The sequence below is a fragment of the Hemitrygon akajei genome, chromosome 12 (genome assembly GCF_048418815.1).
Source record: "Hemitrygon akajei chromosome 12, sHemAka1.3, whole genome shotgun sequence".
Lineage (NCBI taxonomy): Eukaryota > Metazoa > Chordata > Chondrichthyes > Myliobatiformes > Dasyatidae > Hemitrygon > Hemitrygon akajei.
Window position 1 is genome coordinate 104,223,294 of NC_133135.1, and position 24,535 is coordinate 104,247,828.

At 47.7% G+C, this 24,535-nt stretch overlaps 1 long non-coding RNA gene across 1 annotated transcript in view; it reads left to right on the forward strand.

Annotated features, from left to right (window-relative positions):
• The first annotated feature begins 1,958 nt into the window (after positions 1-1,958).
• The window catches only part of LOC140736614 (uncharacterized), a 65,427-nt gene continuing 42,850 nt past the window's right edge, over positions 1,959-24,535 (forward strand). Inside the window, exon 1 of the long non-coding RNA XR_012100989.1 lies at positions 1,959-2,061. This is a non-coding gene — a long non-coding RNA (uncharacterized lncRNA). The remainder of the gene's footprint in view (positions 2,062-24,535) is intronic.

Here is a 24,535-nt window from a genome sequence, read left to right on the forward strand (position 1 = left end):
GAAGCCCAGGGCAGGTGGAGCAGGCCACAGCCTCAGCCTCAGTTCATCACACAGTGAGGCAAATCATCGGGGAGCTCGCAGACACGAAGCCCAGAGCAGGTGGACCAGGCCACAGCCTCAGCCTCAGTTCATCACACAGTGAGGCAAATCATCGGGGAGCTCGCAGACACGAAGCCCAGAGCAGCTGGACCAGGCCACAGCCTCAGCCTCAGTTCATCACACAGTGAGGCAAATCATCGGGGAGCTCGCAGACACGAAGCCCAGAGCAGCTGGACCAGGCCACAGCCTCAGCCTCAGTTCATCACACAGTGAGGCAAATCATCGGGGAGCTCGCAGACACGAAGCCCAGGGCAGCTGGACCAGGCCACAGCCACAGCCTCAGTTCATCACACAGTGAGGCAAATCATCGGGGAGCTCGCAGACACGAAGCCCAGGGCAGCTGGACCAGGCCACAGCCTCAGCCTCAATTCATCACACAGTGAGGCAAATCATCGGGGAGCTCGCAGACACGAAGCCCAGAGCAGCTGGACCAGGCCACAGCCTCGGCCTCAGTTCATCACACAGTGAGGCAAATCATCGGGGAGCTCGCAGACACGAAGCCCAGGGCAGCTGGACCAGGCCACAGCCTCAGCCTCAGTTCATCACACAGTGCGGCAAATCATCGGGGAGCTCGCAGACACGAAGCCCAGGGCAGCTGGACCAGGCCACAGCCTCAGCCTCAGTTCATCACACAGTGAGGCAAATCATTGGGGAGCTCGCAGACACGAAACCCAGGGCAGCTGGACCAGGCCACAGCCTCAGCCTCAGTGCCATGGAGGGAGGGGTAAATATTGCAAATCAGCGACTAGAACTGGCTCAACCTTCACCTAGAAACCCTGTCACCTGGCCTTTTCAATCCATCTGGCCCGGTGTTTAAATCATCCAAGCACCGGATCATCTCTCGCTCTAGAACCTAGGCACTGTCACATCAATATGCTCTGGGCCTGGACCCCGTTGCCCTAAACGAAAATTGCTTACCTATAGATGATTCAGATACCACGTGGAATAGGTCCTTCTAGCACTTCGAGCTGCACTGCAATCCCCTGATTTAATCCTAGCCTGATCATGGGACAATTTACAGTGACCAATGAATCTACCAACTGGTACGTACTTGGACTGTGGGAGGAAACCGGAGGAGGAAGCCCACGCCGACATGGGGAGGACATACAAACTTGCTTACAGGCAGCAGCAGGAATTGAACCCGTGTCGCTGGCTCTGTAAAGCGTTCTGCTAACCACTACGCTACCATGCCATCCACCAAAATTGGCTTGGTATAATGAGGCGGGATGATGGAGATTTGTGTCGGTGGTTGGAATCATGCGCCCATAGGGACTGGTGGTTGTTAACTAGATTAGGGTATGAAAATAGGAGATAAGATTGGTCCATTCACAGATAATTCAAAAATCATCGTGTTGTTGGTGTGAAAGTATGTATTAAACTTTGTATTTTTGTAACCGTTTGATGTGACAAAACAGAGTTGTCCAAATCCCAGCGTGCTAAGCTAATATGTTGCAATATACGTACGTGACTACAAGGAATGTGTTTACTAAAGGAATACGTGACTACAAGTACCCAATGCACTGAAGGTTGTTCAAGAATAAGGAAGTAGCAGAGAAGAGTGAACTGCGGATGACATATTACAACAAATGTATCAGAAAGACCGAGCTCACTGGAATTAGCAGCCTCGCCTTGTTTTCCTGTGCAAGAGGAACACTTTGTGAATGGTGTGTTGGAAGCCCCCTACCATCCTTGGTGGGAGTGGAGGTGAACTTGCCCAATGTGCCTGACAAAGATTCACTCAGTGCTGATATTGCGTTTGTGAGACTCTGCAGAAAGTTACTCAATATTGCATGAGAGGAGTGCCATAGATAGTGTAGTGGTTCTGATAAATTGGTACATTAGGCACTGCATCTTCAGAAGGAACTTAGTTCCAGTAAGTGTGAGGTGTTGGACTAATAAGTGGAGAGCATGCCTGGGAAATGGTGGAGCCTCCAGTTAGCCCCACACTGGAAATGCTGACTGGTAAGTCGAACACCAGGAGTGACGATTGGTTCGTCCCACAGCAGGAGTATCGACCTGTCAGTCCCACACCGGGAGTATCGACCGGTCAGTCCCACACCGGGAGTGTCGACCGGTCAGTCCCACACCGGGAGTGACGACCGGTCAGTCCCACACCGGGAGTGACGACCGGTCAGTCCCACACCGGGAGTGTCGACCGGTCAGTCCCACACCGGGAGTGACGACCGGTCAGTCCCACACCGGGAGTGTCGACCAGTCAGTCCCACACCGGGAGTGTCGACCGGTCAGACCCACACCGGGAGTGACGACCGGTCAGTCCCACACCGGGAGTCAGTCCAGACCAATGGACAGCTGGATTATGCGGCCACCCTGACTTCATGCTGAGGGAATATTTGCAACTTAGTAATCACTTGAACATTTAATAAGGAATAATTTCTTGTGACAATAGCAAGTTCTTTACCTTAGGCGTGGGGATTTATTTTAGAGTACGTTTCTCCAGAATCGCCAGTAAAGATAAACACTTTCCCCTGGAGTTCCAGATACCTTGTCCCTGCTGGTGGACAGTAACTGGACCAGCGAGGCTGAACTTGTGACCATTTATCCTCAGCGGGGTGCTGGCCCATCTGCAGTTCTGGACCTGGTGATCTTTCCACAGACGCTGCCTGACCATTGGAATATTTCATAGGGGTTCTGTTTTTATGGATGGGAGGGGTACGTCGGACTATGGTCTGGGTGCAGGCTGATGCAGTTCAGCACGGGCTAGGTGGGCTGAAGGGCCTGTTTCTGTGCTGTCCCTATGAGAGAATATGGAAGCTACAGAGTGAGTGATGGAAAAGTTGGAAGCGGGAAGCATCTTGGAGTTGGAACTGGAACAGGACTTGGTCAATTGTTGTCACATGTACTGAGATACATACAGTGAAAAGCTTGTCTTACAGGCTGTTCACACAGGGCAGGAAGAGAAATCTGAATAACTAGTTGAAGAGGAGGACTATGGTTCGAGTGCAGGTTGATGGGATTAGTCACAACAATAGCTTGGCATGGACTAGATGGGCTAAAGGGCCATTTTCTGTGCTGTAGTGCTCTAGGTACCAGAAGACACACATCACCTCTTACTTCAGCATTGAATTCTGGGCCCAGCAGTCACAGTGAACGTTACTGGGACCCTCCGCAAGCTGCCGACGTCCAGTACTGCTTGTTACAGAGGTGGGATGCTGGTTAAAGCTGGGACCAGACTGCGGATACTGCTGTGATTTTGCATCTGGTCAATAATATGGAGGCCACCTCCCTTTGACGAATATCATGTACAGTTGTTGCCCGGTCCAGAAGGCTGAGGGAGGTAGAGCTATTCCGGGGGAGCAACTTTGTGCGTAGCCAATTACTTACACAGGACCAAAGCTGTGATGTTCACAGTGACCATGGGCTGAAGTGTTTGTACCTCACTGGATACTGTAAGCTTCCGGAAGGTCACCGAGCTGAAACATTAACACGTTTTGCTTTGCGCAATTCCATGTCAAATGCTGAGTGTTTCATTCCTTTCTAGAACTCATGAGCCGTTACTTCTGACAAACTGTAAACAGCGTCAATATTAATGCAAAACACAAAACACTTTCTTAAATAGTTATGGAATCGGGAACTACTTCGGCACAGAAACAGTCCCTTCTGTCCATCTAGTCTGTGCCAGAATATTATTCTGCCTAGTCCCATGGCATTGCCCTGCAGCTAAACTGTAACCCTCCTACCCATGTACCTATCTTAACTTCTCTCAAATGTTGAAATCGAGCCCGGATTCTCCAGTTGTGCAGACAGCTTATTCCACCCTCTGAGTGAAGAAGGTTCCCTTCATGTTCCCCTTAAAATTCTCACCTTTCACCCTTAACCCATGGCCTCTATTTGGAGTCTCAATCAAACTCAGTGGAAAAATGAACTTGAATTTACCCTATCGATGCCCCTCATAATTTTGTATACCTCTATCAAATCTCACCTCATTCTCCTACACTCCGGAGAATAAAGTCCTAACCTGTTCAACCTTACCCTATAACTCAGGTCCCCCAGACCCAGCAATGTTCTTGTAAATTTTCCATCGTATTGATATCTTTCCGGTAGGTATGTGACCATGATACTCCAAAATGGAGGAATTCCGTAAGCCGGTAAGTTACACTGCAGGAGCAGAATTGGGCCCTTTAGCCATTGAGTCTGCTCCGTCATTGCATCACGACTGATTTACTTTCTCTCTCAACCCCATTTTTCTGTCTTCCCTTCGTAACATTTGACACCCCTACTAATGAAGGACCTGTCAATCTCCACTTTAAATAGATCCAATCACCTGCTCTCCACAGCCATCTGTGGCAATGAATTCCACGGACTGACCACCCTCTGGCTAAAGGAATTCCTCTTTGCCTCTGTTCTAAACGGACATCTTTCTATTCTGAGGCTGTGCCCTCTGGTCCTCGACTCTTCCACTATAAGAAACATCCTCTATCTATCAACTCTATCTCAGCTTTTCAATATTCGATAGGTTTCACATTAGATCCCATCATTCTTCTGAACTCCAGTGAGTACGCGCCCAGAGTCATCAATCGCACCTGATATGTTTCATTCTGGAGATCATTCGACTTCATCTAATGACATTCCCAGTTCTGAATGTCAGCAAATCTCTGAAACGGCAGCAATATTGGGGCTTTGCTTCTTTAGCCTTTTGAAGCTAGTCCATTAAATTCAGCAGATATTATAATCAGCCTCAGAAAGCTGACCAGGTAATTCAGCACCAGATTCACACTATTGGCCAGAGGAAGGCATTGTGTGAATCCATGAGCACATTAAACAGCCCAGCTGACAGTAGCTTTTGGTTACCTCTTCTATGTGTGTCCCATTAGAACACCTGTCTTGTATAATCTTGCATCCCGACACAAAATAAATTTGTAGTACTAGATAGCCAAGTGTTTGTTAAAGTACTGGAAGGACTTCAGGCTTCCCTGGATTGATGTGAATCAAGAAAACAGAATCAATGCAGGCTTGGTGATCTGTGGAGTTTGTAACCTGTAACTGACATGGTGTTCAATGGAAGGAGTTAAATGTACCAGGCCAGGTGATCTGTGGAGGGAGTTACCTGTATCAGGCTCGGTGTTCTGTGGAGAGAGTTACCAATACCAGGCTCGGTGTTCTGTGTAGGGTGTTACCTGTACCAGGCTCGGTGTTCTGTGGAGGGAGTTACCTGTACCAGGCTCGGTGTTCTGTGGAGGGAGTTACCTGTACCAGGCTAGGTGTTCTGTGGAGGGAGTTACCTGTACCAGGCTCGGTGTTCTGTGGAGGGAGTTACCTGTACCAGGCTCGGTGTTCTGTGGAGGGAGTTACCTGTACCAGGCTCGGTGTTCTGTGGAGACAGTAACCTGTTGAACTATCGTCACTCGGTTTCACACTTTGCTGCTCCTGAGCAGCTGACAGGACCTTCATTTCACGTCGTCGTCACCAAAGCTGCTGAAGAAGCAGAACTGGTAATGACAGCTAATCTCCCACACACACACAAACACAGCAGCTTGGGAAGCTCCTGTGATCTGGGGGATTTTGCTGAGTAATTAAGATATCTTAGCTACAAGTTAAAGAAAAGATATTGATCAGCTGAAGAGAAGAGATGCAGGAGCAATCAAAAGGCTCAGGGAAAAAGAGATTTGCATTTCTATGTCACCTTTGCACAACAGCTTCTTTCAAACTGCACGGTGATAGCATCCAGATCAGCTGCTATCGTCTGTCGATGGACTTGTCCCAAAGTTCTACGTACATGGATTATTGAAGTATGGACACGTTCTACAACCTTGACCTTCATGTCCTGACAGGCAGCCACAAAACGAAGAAACCCATAAGAACGCGTAAGAAATGGAGGCTATCAAACAGCCAAGGTGCAGAGAGAGAAGAAACAAATCATGCAAGCGTCAACCACAAGCAGTTCGTGTTCTGAACTGGAAAGAGAGTCTGAGACCCACTGGTCCATGCAGAGCTGAGAAAACATCCCGGAGCTGTGAGCTGAACCGGCTCGTCCCTCGCCTCGGGGATGATTGTGGAGAGGCTGAGCAAGCAAAGGCTTTTCTCTTTGGAGCGAAGGAGGATGAGCGGTGATATGATAAAGATGTACAAGATGATAAGAGGCATTGACCGAGTGGATAGCCAGTAACATTTTCCAGGGTGGAATTGGCCAATACAAGAGGGTGTAATTTTAAGGTAATTGGAGTAAAGTATAGTGGGGGATGTCAGAGGTAGTTATTTCACACGGGGACTGGTGGGTGTGTGGAATGCCCTGCCAGGGGTGTTGGTACAAGAGGATGCATTAGGATACTTAACAGACTCTTAGATAAGTACACGGATGATTGGAAAATGGTTTATATGAGGGGGAAAGGGGTAGATTAATCTTAGAGTAGATTAAAGCTTGGTACAACATCATTTGGGGTGATAGCCCCACCTCTGTGCTCAACTTCAGATACTGACAATCCTGCACCAATACTTCAAGGGGCCATTCCACATGTCTAGCACCTCCATAGTCCACCCAACATTAACTAGAATAGCATAGTTCCACCCCTTCCACAAATTCGAATGACACCAAGTTTACAAGGATGTTGCCAGAACTTGAGGGCATGAGTTATAGGGAAAGTTGGAATAGGTTAGGAGTTCCCATGGCCATGATTGTTCTTGGCAAATCTTTCTGCAGTAGTGGTTTGCCATTGCCTTCTTCCGGGCAGTGTCTTTACCAGATGGGCGACCCCAGCCATTATCAATACTCTTCAGAGATTGACCGTTGGGCATCAGTGGTCGCGTAACCAGGATTTGCAATCTGCACCAACAGCTCATACGACCTGCTCCCATGTATTCATGTGACCCTGATTGGGGTCTGTGCAAAGCAGGTGCTAGAACTCGCCCAAGGGGGACCTGCAGGGGAGTGGAGGGAAGGAGCACCTTACACCTCCTTTGGTAGAGACGCATCTCCACCCCACCACCCCTCTCCCATTAGGGAGAAGATACAAAAGTCCGAAAGAACGTGTTATTAGGCTCAAGGACAGTTTCTTACACCGGTGTTATAGGACTATCGTATAGGTTACCTCATATGATACGATGCACACTTGAACTCACAACCCACCTCGACCTTTCACCTTATCATTTACCTGCACTGGACTTTCCCTGTTGCTGTTACACCTTGCATAGTTATCGTTTTACCTTGTTATGCCTCTTTTTTCTCCAAAACTATAAAAGTTTATTTACACAACAAATACACAAAGTACAAACATTAGGTATTTACAAGACAGTGAGTACACTCAGATTAAAATGTGATTACTACTGTCTATAAAACAGTCAATTCCCTGAGGGGCCCACACTCCTGGAAATTCCCCAGTGTGCCCATTGTGACTGCATGCCCTTCGCCAAAGCAGGAATGTATCTTCGGAAGGGGGGCAGACAGTCGGTCCTGACAGAGCCCTGGTCTTCCCACTACCTGGACCCGTGAAAGGTGACATCCGTCATTAAGGACCCCCATCACTGAGGACATGCCCTCTCCTCATGGCTACCATTGGGGAGGAGGTACAGGAGCCTGAAGGCACACACTCAGTGATTCAGGAACAGCTTCTTCCCCTCTGCCATCTGATTTCTGAATGGGCATTGAACACATGAACTCTACCTCACTACTTCCTTATTTCTATTTTTCACTATTTATTTAACCATTTTACACATATGCAGCAGCAGGACAATGCGATGAACTATGAATTACAATATAGTTTATCATGTACTGCATTGTTCTGCTGCAGCTAAGTTAACAAGTTTCACAGCTTAATAATTTTCACAATGTATGGCGGTGATATTAAACCTGATTCTGAAGCTGAATGGTCATCTTGGCCAGGCCCAGGAGCAACCCCACCAGTAGATCCTCCAACTGGCTTACCTCCCTCTGTGCTGGGTGCCCACATACCTAGAACATGGGGCTGAAGAGCAGCAAACCCTTCAGATATTCAAACGGGGGCTTTGTTCTACTCGCTGTGGAATGATTTGATCTGTATGAGCAGGATGCAAGACAAGCTCTTACATGTGACAATAATAAACTGATTCCAATTACAATTCCAAACCTGCACAGGATCCTCTGGAAGTCATAAGTGTGTTTGTGTTCATAAAACTTATCGGGCGAACCAGTTCTAGTCAACCTGTGGATCGTTCATTCCAACAGGGAGAACATAGTCATTTAATGGACTTCAATTCATTAATCTAAAATGTATTAAAATTGAATTAAATAGAATTAACGTAGTCGCAATCCCCAAACTCAGAGGCAGTGACTTTACAATGTGCCATTTATTTTAATGAGGGAAAACGCCACAGAATTACTTAAGAAAATTATACCAGTTAATTTAATTACTCACCAATCAAGATAAATCATACTAACAGGAAGGAAGGTGTGTTTGGGCATATTCCGGAATTAGGGTATATGGCAAATATTAACTTCAGTAACCAATCTTCAGACCTGAATCTGATTATAAATTAAATTTGAAATGCAGCTCTGATTAATAGGTTCCTAGAGCTGTGATGGCAGGTAATTGAAAAAACAGACAATGCTGATTAACATTCACTTTGGGTGCCTGGGGTGTGGAAGTTATATGTAATTCAAAGGAAGCATTGTAGATACGTGGTAAATATAAAACTGTCCTTTGATCTTTAGCATATAAAATATCATGCAATATTGGATGAAACAGGCCTCTTCCCCCAGACAATGTCTTGTTTTGTTGAATGAAAGACTGCTGTTGTATCTACCAGTGGCGTTGTTCACGTTACAACAGCTGAGTGGGGTTTGTGTAAGTTCCTACACACCAGGGTCTACGGCCGACAGACAGTGAATGATTCAGTGAGGTATTGAGTTGAACTGAATATACCTGGACTCTTGATGACTCTGTGGTTTGAGGTTATATATTTTTTCACTTTATGTTTTTGCCGTTTGCGTGATTTGTTTTTGTGTACTTTTGAAGATTTTCGTTGGGTGAGATACATGTTTTTCCTTGTTTGGTGGCTGTCTGTGAGAAGCTGAATCTCAGGGTTGTATCCTACACACACACACACACACTTAGATAACAAATATACTTTGAACTTTGAATCATTGATCAATCAGTCCCCGCTTCATTCACAAAAGTAATGATAGTCTGTTAAACGTCAAAACACTGGAAGGATTTCCCAGAATTAATTCAGAGAGGTTAAAACAACAATGCAACCAGATTGTCTCACAGTCAATGGGCTCCTTGTTGGAAGGATTCTATCACAGTATTCTAATCCTGATCATAGTATGCTAATCCTGGATCAAGAGCTCGTATCAAAGTCCCAGCACAGTCTATGTAATGAACAAGAGAAAATCTTCAGATGCTGGAAATCCAGGGCCACACACAAACTGCTGGAGGAACTCAGCAGGTCAGACAGCATCAATGGAGAGGAATAAACAGTCAAAGTTTCAGGCAGAGATTTAATGGACACATGCGGTAACTCCTGAGGGAAGGGCAAAGAAGATGTGAAGAAAGAGTATTCACTCTTTGCAGGATATCCCAGAGCCACCTCAGCTCTACTTCCAGCAGGGTAACCATCCTGGTGCCCCTTTTCTCCAGCCTGAAATAGTGCAGGTTCAGGAACTCGTGCCAGGCTGCCTGCTTCACCTTGCCAAGCGCCAGGGCGGCGTGCCAATGCACTTTGTCAATGCGTACGCCCCTGAGCCAAGCCTGATACAGGTGCGCCTGTTCCAAGATGTGTCTGCATTGCTAGGGCGCATAAATCGTAGCCGAGCATCGATGAGGAAGTTACAGGAGTTGGTCCTGACCTTGGATTTGGTCGATGTCTGGCGGAGCCTTCACCCTGACCTCTGTGCTTTCTCCAGGAGGTACAGAGGGATGGGGACTCGCGGATCGACCAACTCTACATCTCCTGGGTGCACGTCTCCCGGGTGTCGGCTGCCTCCATGTGTCCGGTTGCGTTCTCGAACCACCGCCTGGTGTGGGTGGAGCTGAATGCGCTGCCCGCACGGGTGGGGTCCGCGTACCGGCATTTCAACAACCGGCTGCTGGAGGACGGCCGGTTCCGGGATTCGTTCCGGCTGTTCTGAGAGTCCTGGCAGGAGGAGTGGGGGAGTTCCCTCTCTGAGACTGTGGTGGGACGTGGATAAGACTCACACCCGGCTGTTCTGCCAGGAGTACGTGCACGGGTCAGCCAAGTGGCGGATGACCAGGATGGATCGGCTTAGGAAGGAGCTGGTTGACCTGGAGTCCCGGCTGGGGTTGACCGATGGGGACCAGCCCATCTGGGATGAGGACCAGAGGGAAAAGGAGGCACTGAGGCACCTGCAGCCCAAGAGGTCCCAAGGCGCTTACGTGAGGTCGCGGGTCCAGAGGCTGCAGGATCTGGACCATGCCTCTCCCTTCTTCTACACTGTCCAAAAGGGGAGGGGTGTCCGCAGGCAGCCCGTGGCAGAGGATGGCTCCTCCGTCATGGATCCAGCGGGAATTGATGCGGAAGTTCATTCCAGTTATGAGGCTCTATTCTCACTGGACCTGTGCAGTGAGGATGCACACGGGGCTCTGTGGGAGGACGTGCCGAAGGTCAGCCCTGGGGGTGCTGAGCGTCCGGATGCCCCGCTATCTTTAGTGGAGCTGACCAGTGCCCTCAACCCGCTGCAGAGAGGCAAGTCCCCGGGGCTAGATGTGTTGACCGTTGACTTTCTCTGGGACTTCTGGGACATCCTAGGGTCTGATCATGCAGGGGTACTCGGGGAGGGTATGGCAATGGGTGAGATGCGCCTCTCAGAGCAGTCGTGGCCCTGCTGCCAACGAGGGGGATCTCCGTTGCCTGAGGGATTAGCGCCCAGTATCCCTCCTCAGAGCGGAGTACAAGATCTTTGCCCGGGCAATGGCCAATCGTTTGGGCTCCGTACTGGCACAAGTGATCCACCCCGATCAGTCCTACACGGTCCCGGGGCGGTCGATCCAGGACAATATCCACGTTGTCTGGGATCTGATCTACCTGTGCCAGGAGGCTGGAATGTCATTCGCTCTTCCTTCCCTCGACCAAGTGAAGGCATTTAACAGCGTGGACCACGAGTACCTCTTTGGGTCTCTGCAAGCATTCAGGCTCGGGCCACATTTTGTGACCCACGTCCGAGTGCTGTACAGTGCTGCCAAGTGCCTTGTTAAGGGCAGCAAGTCCTTGGCAGCACTCTTGTGCTTTGGGAGGGAGTGTGTCAGGGGTGCCCCATGTCGGGACTCTTGTACAGTCGCGTGGAGCCACTCCTGTGCCTTCTCCGCAAGAGGTCAATGGTTTTGGTTCTTACGCCAATGGCATCCTCCTCATCATCCCCGACCCGGTTAACCTGCAGAGGATGTGAGACTGCCAGCAGGTCTTCTCGGCTGCGTCCTCTGCGAGGGTCAACTGGGAGAAGAGCGCAGGCCTCTTGGTCGGTCAGTGACAGGTGGACACCTACCGGAGGGGTTGAGGCCATTGGCGTGGAACACCACACACCTCCTCTACTTGGGGGTCTACTTGAGCTCGATGGAGGAGGCCTGGCCAGCAAAATGGCAGCATTTGGAGAGAAAGATCTCTGCCTGGCTGGGGCACTGTTCAGGCCTCCTTTGCGCAATCTCGTACCGGGGGAGGGCATTAGTTATAAATTAGCTGGTTTATTATAGTGATGTGATACTGGCTGATTACTTCAGTCCCACCCACGGAATTTGCATCCAGGATCCTGAAGCATCTGGTGGACATCTTCTGGGGCAACAGGAGGGACTGGGTCTCTGCAGCAGTCCTGAGGGTGGTCAGTCCTGGTGAGCGTCTGCACCCAGCTGGGGGCTCTCCAGCATGGGACCTTGCAGAGATACCGGTACTGACCCACCCTCCGAGATGGTACGCACTGACAATGCACTTCCCCTGTCGAGGTCTCTGCTTGCAGGAGGACACGAATCCCCGTGGGTGGCGTCTGTCATGTCACTCTGAAGGAACTGCCCCGCTTCTACCGGGAACTGTGGAGGGTCTGGGGTCTGGCTCATCCGGGCAGGGTGCTCCAGTGCCACTGGACGGTGCTCTGGCTGCTGGGGGAGTGGTCCCGATCCTATCACGGTAGGTGTTGGGGGGCTCGGGGATGTGCAGGGGTTCTGTCTGCCTCACCACCCGATGTGCTGGTCGGACCCAGGCCTCGGGAGACCACGCGGGAGAGGGTCCCGCACAACGTGAGCCGTCTCTCGGGGATGCCACCGTGCCGTTCCGTGACCCTCCGAAACGTTTCTTGTCCGGGCTGCTCCTGCTCACCTTTCGCTTCCTCGCCTCAGTGTACCACGTGTTTACGGAGGGTGAGAGGTTCCAGCCCCTGTCTGAGTATCTGAAGGGGCCGCTGAGGAGGAGTCGGTGTACCACGTGTTTACGGAGGGTGAGAGGTTCCAGCCCCTGTCTGAGTATCTGAAGGGGCTGCTGAGGAGGAGTCGGTGTACCACGTGTTTACGGAGGGTGAGAGGTTCCAGCCCCTGTCTGAGTATCTGAAGGGGCTGCTGAGGAGGAGTCGGTGTACCACGTGTTTACGGAGGGTGAGAGGTTCCAGCCCCTGTCTGAGTATCTGAAGGGGCCGCTGAGGAGGAGTCGGTGTACCACGTGTTTACGGAGGGTGAGAGGTTCCAGCCCCTGTCTGAGTATCTGAAGGGGCTGCTGAGGAGGAGTCAGTGTACCACGTGTTTACGGAGGGTGAGAGGTTCCAGCCCCTGTCTGAGTATCTGAAGGGGCTGCTGAGGAGGAGTTGGTGTACCGCGTGTTTACGGAGGGTGAGAGGTTCCAGCCCCTGTCTGAGTATCTGAAGGGGCTGCTGAGGAGGAGTCAGTGTACCACGTGTTTATGGAGTGTGAGAGGTTGCAGCCCCTGTCTGAGTATCTGAAGGGGCTGCTGAGGAGGAGTCAGTGTACCACGTGTTTACGGAGTGTGAGAGGTTGCAGCCCCTGTCTGAGTATCTGAAGGGGCTGCTGAGGTTCTGGTTACACTTCAGCCCTGCGCTCCTCATCCACGGGCACCCAGTACGGAACTGGGCGGGTCGTGAGGAGGATCTCCTGGTGGGCTTGCTCCTGGGCCTGGACAAGATGGACATTCACGCGTCTGGGTGGTGGAAAGTGGAGGGTGCTGCCTGGCCCGACTGCCTGCTCCTTTTCCGAGGATACGATCATGGTTGGCTGTCCTTGGTCGTAATGGGCACCTTGGGGGACTTCTGGGAGCGGTGGGCCCCCTGGGGTATTGATTATCTAATCGACGGCAGTAACCGTATTTTAATCTGAGTGTACTTTAGTCTTGTAAATACTGAATGTCTGTACCTTGTGTACTTGTGATGTAAGTACATTTTTAGAGTTTTGTTAAAAAAAAAGGGGATGGTACTGAGTGAGAGTCAGGCTGTGGGAGATCGGTTCTGACAGAGTTACACTGTATGGGAATAGGAGAGGTTGGTCCCGAGCCAAGTGTCACCATATCAGGTGGAGATCACACATGCTGACTCATCCAAAGTTTCTGTAAAATGTTGTTTCCTTTAACAGAGACACAGAAGATGGAGGAGTCAGAGCATGTTTTATCTCAGATTGTTTCTAATCAAATAACAATGATGTTTGGACTATAAGGCTTTGAAGCAGAATTAGGCCATTTGGCCCATCGAATCTGCTCCGCCATTTCATCATGGCTGATCTGTTTACTTCTCAGCCCCAAACTTTGTTGCTGCTTGTGAGTGGTTGGGGAGAGCTGGGGGAGGGGGGGTGACTTTGGGGTTCTAACATTTAACTGTCGTTCATTCTTTGAGGCACTCCTCTGTTTTCATGGATGTTTGTGGAGAAAAAGAATTTCAGGATGTATATTATACACATTTCTCTGACATTAAATGTACCTTTGAAACCTTTGAACTCCTGCCTTCTCTCTGTAGCCCTTCACACCTTGACTAATCAAGAACCTATCAACATCCACCTTAAATATACCCAACTAATTCCAAAGATTTATCACCCTCTGGCCAAAGAAATTCCTCTTTGTCTCCATTTTGAATGGGTATGGACAGGATTCATACCCATGTTCTGAGGTTATGCCCTCTGGTCCTGGACTTCCCCACCATAGGAAACATCCTCTCCTGTTTATCACCCTGGACCAGGGGTTCAGTCTAGAGTCTAGATGCAGGGTTCCCAAACTGGAGTCTATGGAATCTTCAGTTAATAGTAGGGGTCCATGGCATAAAATAGCTGGTGGTGGTGTAGTGATTTTGAGGCCAATGGTGCCAGAAGCCATAAGAAGAGAAAAGATGAACTACGAGGGTAGACTTGCCAATAACATAAGGCAGGATACCAGAAGTTTTTTTCAGTTATATAAAGAGTATAAAAGAGGTGAAAGTTGATACTTGACCACTAGAAAGTGATGCTGGTGAGGTAGTAACGGGGAACAAATAAATGGCACTTGAACTTAATGGGTACTTTGCATCAGTCTTCACTGTAAAAGGCACTACAACTGTGTCAGAGGTCTGGGAGTGTCAGGGAGCAGGAGTGAGTGCCATTAATATCACAAAGCAAATAGTGCTAGACAAACTGAAGGGCTTTAAGGTGGATAAGTCACCGGGACCAGATGGACTACATCCCAGAGATCTGAGAGAGGTTGCTGAAGAGATAATGGTTCTCTTTGGTTATGATCTTTTAACTTGATTCTGGCAAATGTCACTCCACTCTTTAAGAAGGGAGGAAGGCAAAATAAAGGAAATTGTAGGCCAGCTAGCCTAACCTCAGTCGTTCAGAAAGTGTTGGACTTTATTATTAAGGATGAGGTTTCAGGGTACTTGGAGACTAATGATAAAATAAGTTGAAGTCAGCATGGTTTCCGTAGTCTTCCCTGACAAATCTGTTCTTCCAGGAAGTAACAAGCAGGGTGGACAAAGGAGAGGTAGTGGATGTCATTTACTTACATTTTCAGAAGGCATTTGATAAGGTTCCACAGAAGAGACTGCTTAACAAGATAAAACCCTGTGACTTTACAGGAAAGATATTGGCATGGATAGCGGAATGGCTGACAGCCAGTGAGAATAAAAGAAGGCCTTCTCTGGTTGGCTGCCAGTGTTGCTCAGGGGTCAGTATTGGGTGCTACTTTTCACATTGTTTGATTTAGATAATTTGAATTGATGGCTTTGTGGAAAAGTTTACAGATGATACAAAGATAGGTGGAGGGGCAGGTAGTGTTGAGGAAGCAATGTGATTGCAGAAGGACTTAGACAAATCAGCAGAATGGGCAAAGAAGTGGCAGATAGAATACAGTGTTGGGAAATGTATGATAATGCATTGTGGTAGAAAGAACAATAGTGCAGACTACTATCTGGATGGGGAGAACATTCAAACATCAGAGGTGCAGAGGGACTTTGGAGTTCCCATGCAAGACTCCCAGAAGGTTAATTCACAGGTTGAGTCTGTGGTAAAGAAGGCAAATGCAATGTTAGCATTTATTTCAAGGGGAATAGAATATAATAGCAAGGAGAGAATGCTGAGCCTTTATTTGACACTAGTCAGTCTGCACTTGGAGTATTGCCAACAGTTTTGGGCCCCATCTTTCAGAAAGGATGCATTGGCCTTGGAGTGAGTCCAGAGAGGGTTCATGAGAATGATTCTGGGAATGAAGGGGTTAACATATGAGGAGGGTTTGGCAGCTTTGGGCCTGTACTCAGTGGAATTTAGGATAGTGTGATTGGGGGGGGGGGGGGGGGAGGGAAATCTGATTGAAACCTACCCAATGTTGAAAGACTAGATAGGGTGGGATGTGGAGAGAATGTTTCCTATGGTGCGGGTATCCATAACTAGAGGGCACAGCCTCAAAACTGAGGGGTGACCCCTTAGAACAGAGGTAAGGAGGAATTTTTTTAGCCAGAGAGTAGTGAAACTGCGGAATGCTCTGCCACAGACTGCAGTAGAGGGCAAGTATAAACGTTTGTATATTTAAAGTGAAAATTGATAGTTTCCTGATTGGTCAGGGTATCAAAAGGTATGGCGAGAAGGCAGGTGTATGGGGTCGAGTGGGATCCGGGATCAGCCATGATGGAATAGCAGAGCAGACTCGATGGGCTGAATGGCCTAATTCTGCACCTGGGTCCTGTGGTCTTATGGAATCCGGTCTGCACCTTGCACGCTTTCCATTCATGCTGGGTTGAGCATCAAGCCAGTAACTCAGCCTTGTGAAAAACAGATAAACACTAAGGGAACAGCAAAAAAAAATGGCACCTGATGTGCCACGTGGCATGAAAATGAACAACAATGGCATAAAATGGGTTGAGAATCCTCGGTCTAGGCCTTGTCCTGTCTGCTGGAGGCCTGAGTGAAGCTGTGCTGGTGTTTCCACCAGGGATCTTTGTGCTCAGTGTCTCATGCTTTGATGTGAGATTGTGGCTCATCTGCCAGAATGTAGATTCAAACGCGTTATCCGCAGACGGATTGGAATCAATTGCTCCCCACTCCTCATCAGACTGAGGACTGATCTAGGCAGCCGCCTCTCCTGAAAGATTTCATTAGCATCCATTTTCACTGCGCTCGGAGGCACAGGTTATAAATAGAATAGAGCGAGACTTTTATCTTGATGAAATTTCTCACATGGCTGTGAATTATTTTGCTTCAACACCTTTGAGTTTGGGATTTTATCTCTTGCATTTGTGCCTTCAAACTGTTGGATGGCGTCTCTCCCATTTCCAGTTCAGTCTCCACTGTGTTGGGTGGAAAGTCACAAAGCGCTTTGTTTGCCATCAGCTGGTAAAGGCAGGCACCCACATACCGCTATGTATGCAGTGATCACCACCCCAACGGTTTCCACCCTATCAGGCTGTCTTGGGGAAGTCACCATTCATCATAAAAAAATGGTGCCAGGTTGGGAGCACCTGATCTGCAAGGAAAGATTGAACAGGTTCGGACTTTATTCCTTATAACATAAAAGACTGAGGGGAGATTTGATAGAGGTATGCAAAATTATGAGGGATATAGATAGGATAAATGCAAGCAGGCTTTTCCCACCGATGCTGTGTAGGACAACAATGAATGGTCATAGGTTAATGGCGAAAGGTGAAAAGTTTAAGGAGAGCATGAGGGAAAGCTTCTTCAGATTTATTTATCACATGTACAGTATAATGTATCATTTCCATTTTACTGTGCATTTTTAATGCTGAAAGGCTTTAATAGAGTGGATGTGGAGAGAACTTTTCCAATCCTGGGAGAGTTTAAGACCAGAAGACACAGTCTCAGAACAGAGGGGCATCCTTTTAGAACAGAGACGAGGAGGAATTTCTTTAGTCAGAGAGTGGAGAATCTGTGGAATTTGTTGCCACAAGTGGCTGTGGAGGCCAGGTCACTGGGTATATTTAAAGCAGAGGTTGATAGGTTCTTGATTGGTCAGGGCGTGAAGGGATTTGGGGAGAAGGCAGGAGATTGGGGCTGAGATGGAAAATGGATCAGCCATGATGAAATGGTGGAGCAGACAAAATGGGCCAAATGGCCTAACTCTGCTCCTATATCTATGAGCTTATGGTCTTTATGCAAACCACCAACACATCCAAGAGTGTTTATGTGAGCACCATGCTGAGCAGATGTACAGTACCTGAGGAATGCTGTGCATGCAGGGCTCTTAGCAATGTTGTTATTCCCCCTCATCTGTTCAACAATCTCCTAGACCCCCCACCCCATCACCGTCAGGGAGGAGGTACCATTGCATTAGGACAAGGACTGTGAGGCTGGCTAACAGGTTCTTCTCCCAGGCCGTGAGAATACCTGTACTGATCTCCCTGTCACCACCCATGACTCATAGAATCATAGAAAAGTTCAGCACAGAAACAGGCCCTTCAGCCTATCTAACCTGTGCTGAACCATTTAAACTACCTATTTCCATCAACCTGCACTGGGACCATAGCCCTCCATACACCTCCCATCCAAGTACCGATCAAAATTTCTCTCTAACATTGAAGTTATGCACCGCTTGTGCTGGCAGCTCATTCCGTACCCTCTCGACCCTCTGAGTGAAGATGTTTCCCCTCATGTTTCTCTTAAACCTTTCACCCTTAACCTTTAACCCATGACCTCTGGTTGTAGTCCCACCCAACTGCAGCACGCATAAAGTGTCAGTGGCATTATACCGCTTACTTTTAAACTTTTGTTATATGTGCACCTTATTATTTGCGGTAATACTATTTTACGTGTTGTGTGTGTGAGTTATATGTGCTATACTGAGGAGCATTGTTTTGTTTGGAGGTAAACGTGTCTACAGTTAGATCACAATAATCTTGACCTTGAAGTCGAACTTCAACTTGAACACAATCGAACATACCAAGTGACAAAACAATGACAGCAAAGGAACCCCTTTCCTCCCTCGCACCCACGCAATATACGAAGACCTCTAACCCCAGGTTAGGTTGTCTTCTTGGGCCTCCAACCTCCAGGGAACTCCAGAAATGGCAGACGTTTGAATCCATGGTTAGACAAGTCTCTGGGCAATCTAACAGACTCAGGGTTTACAGTCATTGACAACTGAAGCTTGCATTTTAGTCACACGCAGTGAGTCAGGCAGGATCTATGGAGGGCAGTGTACAATCCATGTTTTGGCTTGTTCTGTTCTTCTTCTGTTTGCTCATCTTTCACCACAGATGTTGCCTGCCCTTTTGAGTTCCTCCAGCATTTTGTGTGTCTCGCAACTTCTGCAGAATATTGTGTGTCCCACACTTAGTTCTATCAAGAGATACTAACGTGGACAAGATCAGACATCACTCTACAAGTCAGAAAGAAACAGAGCTATCACCTCTATCAAAGATCTGGTGAAGGCCTTTGACCTGAAATGTGAGCCCTGTTTCTCTCTCTCTTTCTCCACAGATGCTGCCTGACTTGATGAGTGTTTTCAACATTTCAGGATGCCAGCAAACAGAGATGCTTTTTCACTTTTCAGTACCTGATGCTCAGCCATATGAAGGCATGTTAGCCCAGAAGTTGGGTTTGCGGAGGGGCTTAAAATCGGAGAGGAGTGGGGAGTGGGGAGCTTGGGGTAAGAGCTGAAGGCATGTCTGCTTGTAGTGGAGGGTTGTAGGGCTTCGGTGGGGTCATGAAGAATTGAAGGAAAGATCTCCATAAGGTAGACTCATAGAGTCATCGAATCAAAGACAGAGGTTCCTCCACTCATCTTGTCTTTGCTGAACCACTTAAACTGGCAAGGGTAGCAAGAGATTGAAACGCCGCATTGTGATGGTACAGGAAAGGTATCCTTTCCAGTCCTGAAGAAGGGTCTCAGCCCGAAATGCCGACTGTTCATTTCTCTCCAGACCTGTTGTGTTCCTCCAGCATTTTGAATTGAATTGAGTTGAAGTGAATTGACCTTATTTCTTACGTCCTTCACATACATGAAGAGTTACGTCTCATCTAAATGCACAACGTGCAATCATAGTCATTTATAATAAACAGAACAGTCAATGTAACATAGAAATACACTCAAATCAGAGTGAGTTCATCAGTCTGTTGGCCTGGTGGAAGAAGCTGTCCTGGAGCCTGTTGGTCCTGGCTTTTATGCTGTGATACTGTTTCCCAAATGGAAACAGCTAGAATAGATTATGAATGGGGTGACTTGGGTCCCCAATGATCCTTCAAGTCCTTTTTACATGCCTGTCTTGGTAAATGTCCTGAATCAAGGGAAGTTTACAACTACAGATGCACGGTGCTGTCCGTGCCTCTCTCTGCAGAATCCTGCGATTAAGGGAGGTATAGTTCCCACACCAGGCAGTGATGCAGCCAGTCAGGATGCTCTCAATTGTGGCCCTGTAGAAAGTTCTTAGGATTTGGGGGACCATATCAAACTTCCTCAAATGTCTGGGGTGAAAGAGGCGCTGTTGTGCCTTTTTCACCACACAGCTGGTGTGTACAGTCCATGTGAGATCCTTGGTGATGTGGATGCCAAGGAACTAAAAGCTGTTTAGCCTCTCAACCCCAGATCCAGTGATGTCAATAGGGGTTAGTCTGTCTCCATTCCTCCTGTAATCCACAACCAGCTCCCTTGTGTATTGCTCTGGATTTCCAGCCTCTGCAGAACCTCTAGAGTTTAGATTTATTCCTGAGGTTGAGAAGTGTGATGCGCTTTACCAATCAGATGAACTCTGCCTCCGAGATTCATTCTATTGATCTTGGAACGATCACACTAGCGGGTGTCAGACTGTGTAGTGTAGATCATGCAGACTTGAATGCTGAGGATTGTCTGAAGCTCAGACTGTAGCTGCGGAGACAGAAACAGCATTAATGTTCTATTTCCCTAGGTAACTCCTACATTCTGATGTCTGGAGGAACCAGGACCAGGTTTATTGAAACACTACCTGCATTCACACTGACATACTGGGAAATATGAAGAAGCCGTTTAATGAAGGGACTGCTTTGTGATTAACACACACACAAGGAACACACAGAGACAATTTGCAAGGATGTTGCTGTGTCTGGGGACCAGAGTTCTAGGGAAGATTGAATAGGTTAGGACTTTATTCCTTGGAATGTAGAAGACTGGTGGGGCTGATCAGCAAAAATGATGAAACAATGTACAGGGAGGAGGTCAAACACCTAGAGAGCTGGTGCAGTGACAACAACTTGATGCTTAATGTCACCAAAACCAAGGAGATGATCGTCGATTTCAGACTGTCTCAGCCTGAGCACACACCCCTCAGCATCAGCGGCTCCACAGTGGAGAGAGTGGAAAACATCAAGTTCCTTGAGGTGCAGATCTCGGACAATCTCACCTGGTCCAGGAACACCACTGGGATTGTGAAACGAGCCCAGCAGAGATTGCACTTTCTGAGGAAACTTAAACAAGCATCACTCCCCACTAACATCTTAACTACATTCTACACAGGCGTGGTTGAGAGTGTGCTGACCTTTTGCATCACAACCTGGTACTCCAGCTGCAGTGCTGCTGACAAAAAAGCCTTGCAGAGGGTGGTTAGGGGAGCAGAGAAGGTTATTGGGGTCTCCCTACCTTCTGTCCAAGACCTCTTTCAGAGTCGATGCCTCCAGAAGACACGGTACATCATTAAAGACCCCTCACACCCTCTCCATGAACTGTTTGTTCTTCTGCCATCAGGTAAACGTTACAGGAGCATCAAAACTAAAACCACAAGGCTACTAAACAGCTTCCTCCCACAGGCAGTCAGACTGCTAAATAGCTGCTCTACCTGACTCTGCTTTGGACACTTTTAACTTGCAATGGACACTTATAACCTGATTTTAACCGGCATGTGGCTGTTGTGTTTTACTATTTATTGTTGTGTTTACTATTTATTGTTGCGTTTGTTATGTTATGATTGCACTTGCCCCTGGGAAACACTGTCTCATTCTGCCCTGCAGAGCTGATGCATGGTTAGAATGACAATAAAGTTTTTGAATCTTGAATCTTGAAGATTAAAAGGTTCACTTAATTGTCAAAGTGTGCATGTACAATACAACTCCGATATTCGTCTTCTCTAAACAGCCATGAAATATAGAAAGGCCATTGGAGTTGATAAAAGAAAATACATGAAAAGGAAAAAGAAACAAACTCCAAAATCTCAAACAAATTCTCAAACTCCAACCCCCCCCTCCCCACTTTGTCACAGAAAAAAATAATAGACTGAGGGGAGGTTCAATAGGAATATACAAAATTATGAGGGGTATAGACAGAGTAAATGCAAGCAGACTTTTGCCAATGAGGTTGAGCGGGACTACAACCAGAGATCATGGGTTAAGGGTGAAAGGTGAAAAGTTTAAGGGGAACATGAGGGAAAACTTCTTCACTCAGAGGGTGGTGAGAGTGTGGAACGAGCTGCCAGTAGAAAGGGTGCATGCAAGCTCGATTTCAACGTTTCAGAGAAGTTTTGGTAGGTACATGGATTGTAAGGGTACGGAGGGGTGCAGGTCGATGGAGGTAGGCAGTTTAAAGGGTCAGCACAGACTAGATGGGCTGAATAGCATGTTTACGTAGTGTACTTTCCTATGACGCAATAACAAGAAGATTGTGTCTCCTCACCAAACAGTGGGACATTATTACTGTGCCTCTCGCACTGTCAACCTTTTAAATAAAGTGCATCAGGAGAAGATTCAGAAAGTTACTGAGATTCTGTGTGCTGAATAATTCAGGGTTGTCATGGAAACAAGATGTTGCCTGCAAACGGATGGATGTATAAGTATCTCTCTCCCATTGAGTGATCCTGTCTCTTCACAATAGGAATTGTTTCTCTTGGGAATGGGCTATTGTGTGGATTGCATATGCTCTTTGTTCCTCATTGACTTCTGTGGGATAATATTACACCACGTGACCACCCAGGGTCAGCAGTACACCCCCTCATTTGGGCCAGAAAGAGTGAAGGTTGTTGCTGTACCAGAGCGTCATAGGAGGAGTCAGAAAAAACAGATGTTGGAACATACAGAATCCCTCTGGCCAGCAGCACTCTACAGAACTGCCGAGGACCTCTTATGAGGCAGGAGGCACAGACCTCAGAATCAGGTTTAATATCACTGGTACATGTCGCGTCGAGCACCCCCACACCATCCACCACAAGTGAGACCTCCATAGTCTAACACTTCAGATCTCATTCCCATTCACACTCCAACATATCGATCCATGACCTCCTCTTGTACCAAAATGAGGCTACCCTCAGAGAGGAGGGGCAACACCTTGCATTCCATCTGGATGCCCCCTAAACTGATGGTACAAACATCAATTTCTCCTTCCAGTAAACAAATTCCTTCCCCTCCAACTTCCTCCATTTTCTTACCTCTTCCCACCTGCCTATCGCCTCCCCACTGGTCCCCCCCTCCTTCCCTTTCTCCTATGGTCCACTCTCCTCTCCTGTCAGATCCTTTCTTCTCAAGCCCTTGACCTTACCACTCACCTGGCCTCACCTATCACCTTCCAGCTGTCCTCCTTCAACCTTTTTATTCAGGCATCTTCCCCTCCATTCTCAGTCCTGAAGAAGGGTCTCAGCCCAAAGCTTTGACTGTTTGTTCATTTCCATAGATGCTGTCTGACCCGCTGAGTTCCTCCTGCATTATGTGCAGGTGTTGCTTGGAATACAAGGTGTTTCTTCTCCACCCTGAAGAGCGCCTCATCTTGGCACAAGAGGCAGCCATGGACCGAATTGTCAGAACAGAATGGAATGGTCCCTTATCTGCCATTTATTTCTCAGACTGTAATACAGAACATAGAACAGTACAGGTGCTTCAGCCCACAATTAAAAAAAAATGTTTTTATTCATTTTTGTTTTGCGATACAACACAGTAACAGGCCCTTCTGGCCCAGTGACCTAACTACCCTTTTGCCTCAGTTCTGTCATCTCTGTGGCTTTCTCACAAGTAAACACAGATACAAACAAAAACTTAAGATCTCCCCCTTGTTCCGGCTTTTTCAATATTTGTACGTAGCATGGATAGTGGGTAAAGAAGTGTTAGAACACAGTGTCAGAGTGTGTATAGTCATGCAGTTTGGAAGAATTGAAAGGGTTGGCTATTTTCTAAGGGGAGAGGAAATACAAAAATCTGAGGTGTAAAAGGGCTTGTGTAGGATTCCCAGAAGTTAATTGGCAGCTTGTGTCTGTGGTGAGGAAGGCAAATCTGATGTGAGCATTCATTTCAAGAGGACTAGAGTACAAAAGCAAGGATATAATGCTGAGAATTTATAAAGCACTGGGGAGGCCTCACTTGGAGTATTGTGAGCAGTTTTGGGCCCCTTATCTCAGAAAGGATGTGCTGAAACTTGGGTGGGGGGGGGGGGGTTCGAATGAAGTTTATGAAAATGATTCGAGGATTGAATGGCTCGTCATATGAAGAGTGTCTGACGGGCTCTGGTTCTGTATTCACTAGAATTCAGAAGAACGAGGAGTGATGTCATTGAAACTTATTGAATGTTGAAAGACCCTGATGGAGTGGATATGGAGAGAATGTTTCCTAAGACCAGAGGACACAGTCTCAGAATTGAGGGGCGTCCTTTTAGAACAGAGATGAGGAGGAATTTCTTTAACTAGAGAATGGTGAATCTGTGGAATTCTTTGCCAGAGGCAGCTGTGGAGGCCAAGTCTATATGTATATTTAAGGCAGAGGATGATAGATTCTTGATTGGTCAGCACATGAAGGGACTCAGGGAGAAGGCAGGAGATTGGGGCTGAGAGAGAAAATAGATCAGACTTGATGGGCCAAATAGCCTAATTCTCCTCCTTTATCTTTCAGTCATATGACAGACCCTCTGAAATGTTGATGCCCAGGAACTTGGTGCTATTCACTCTGACCACTGCTGCCCCCTCAATAAGGATTTGTGCGTGATCGATTGTGAAGGAACGAATAAGAATCGATTGCAAACTCCACAAGCAGATCCTTAGGTTTACCGACGTTGAGTGTAAGGTTGTTGCTATGACACCACTCAACCAGCTGATCGATCTCGCCCCTGTACACCCCCTCGTCACCATCTGAGATTCTGCCAACAATAGTTG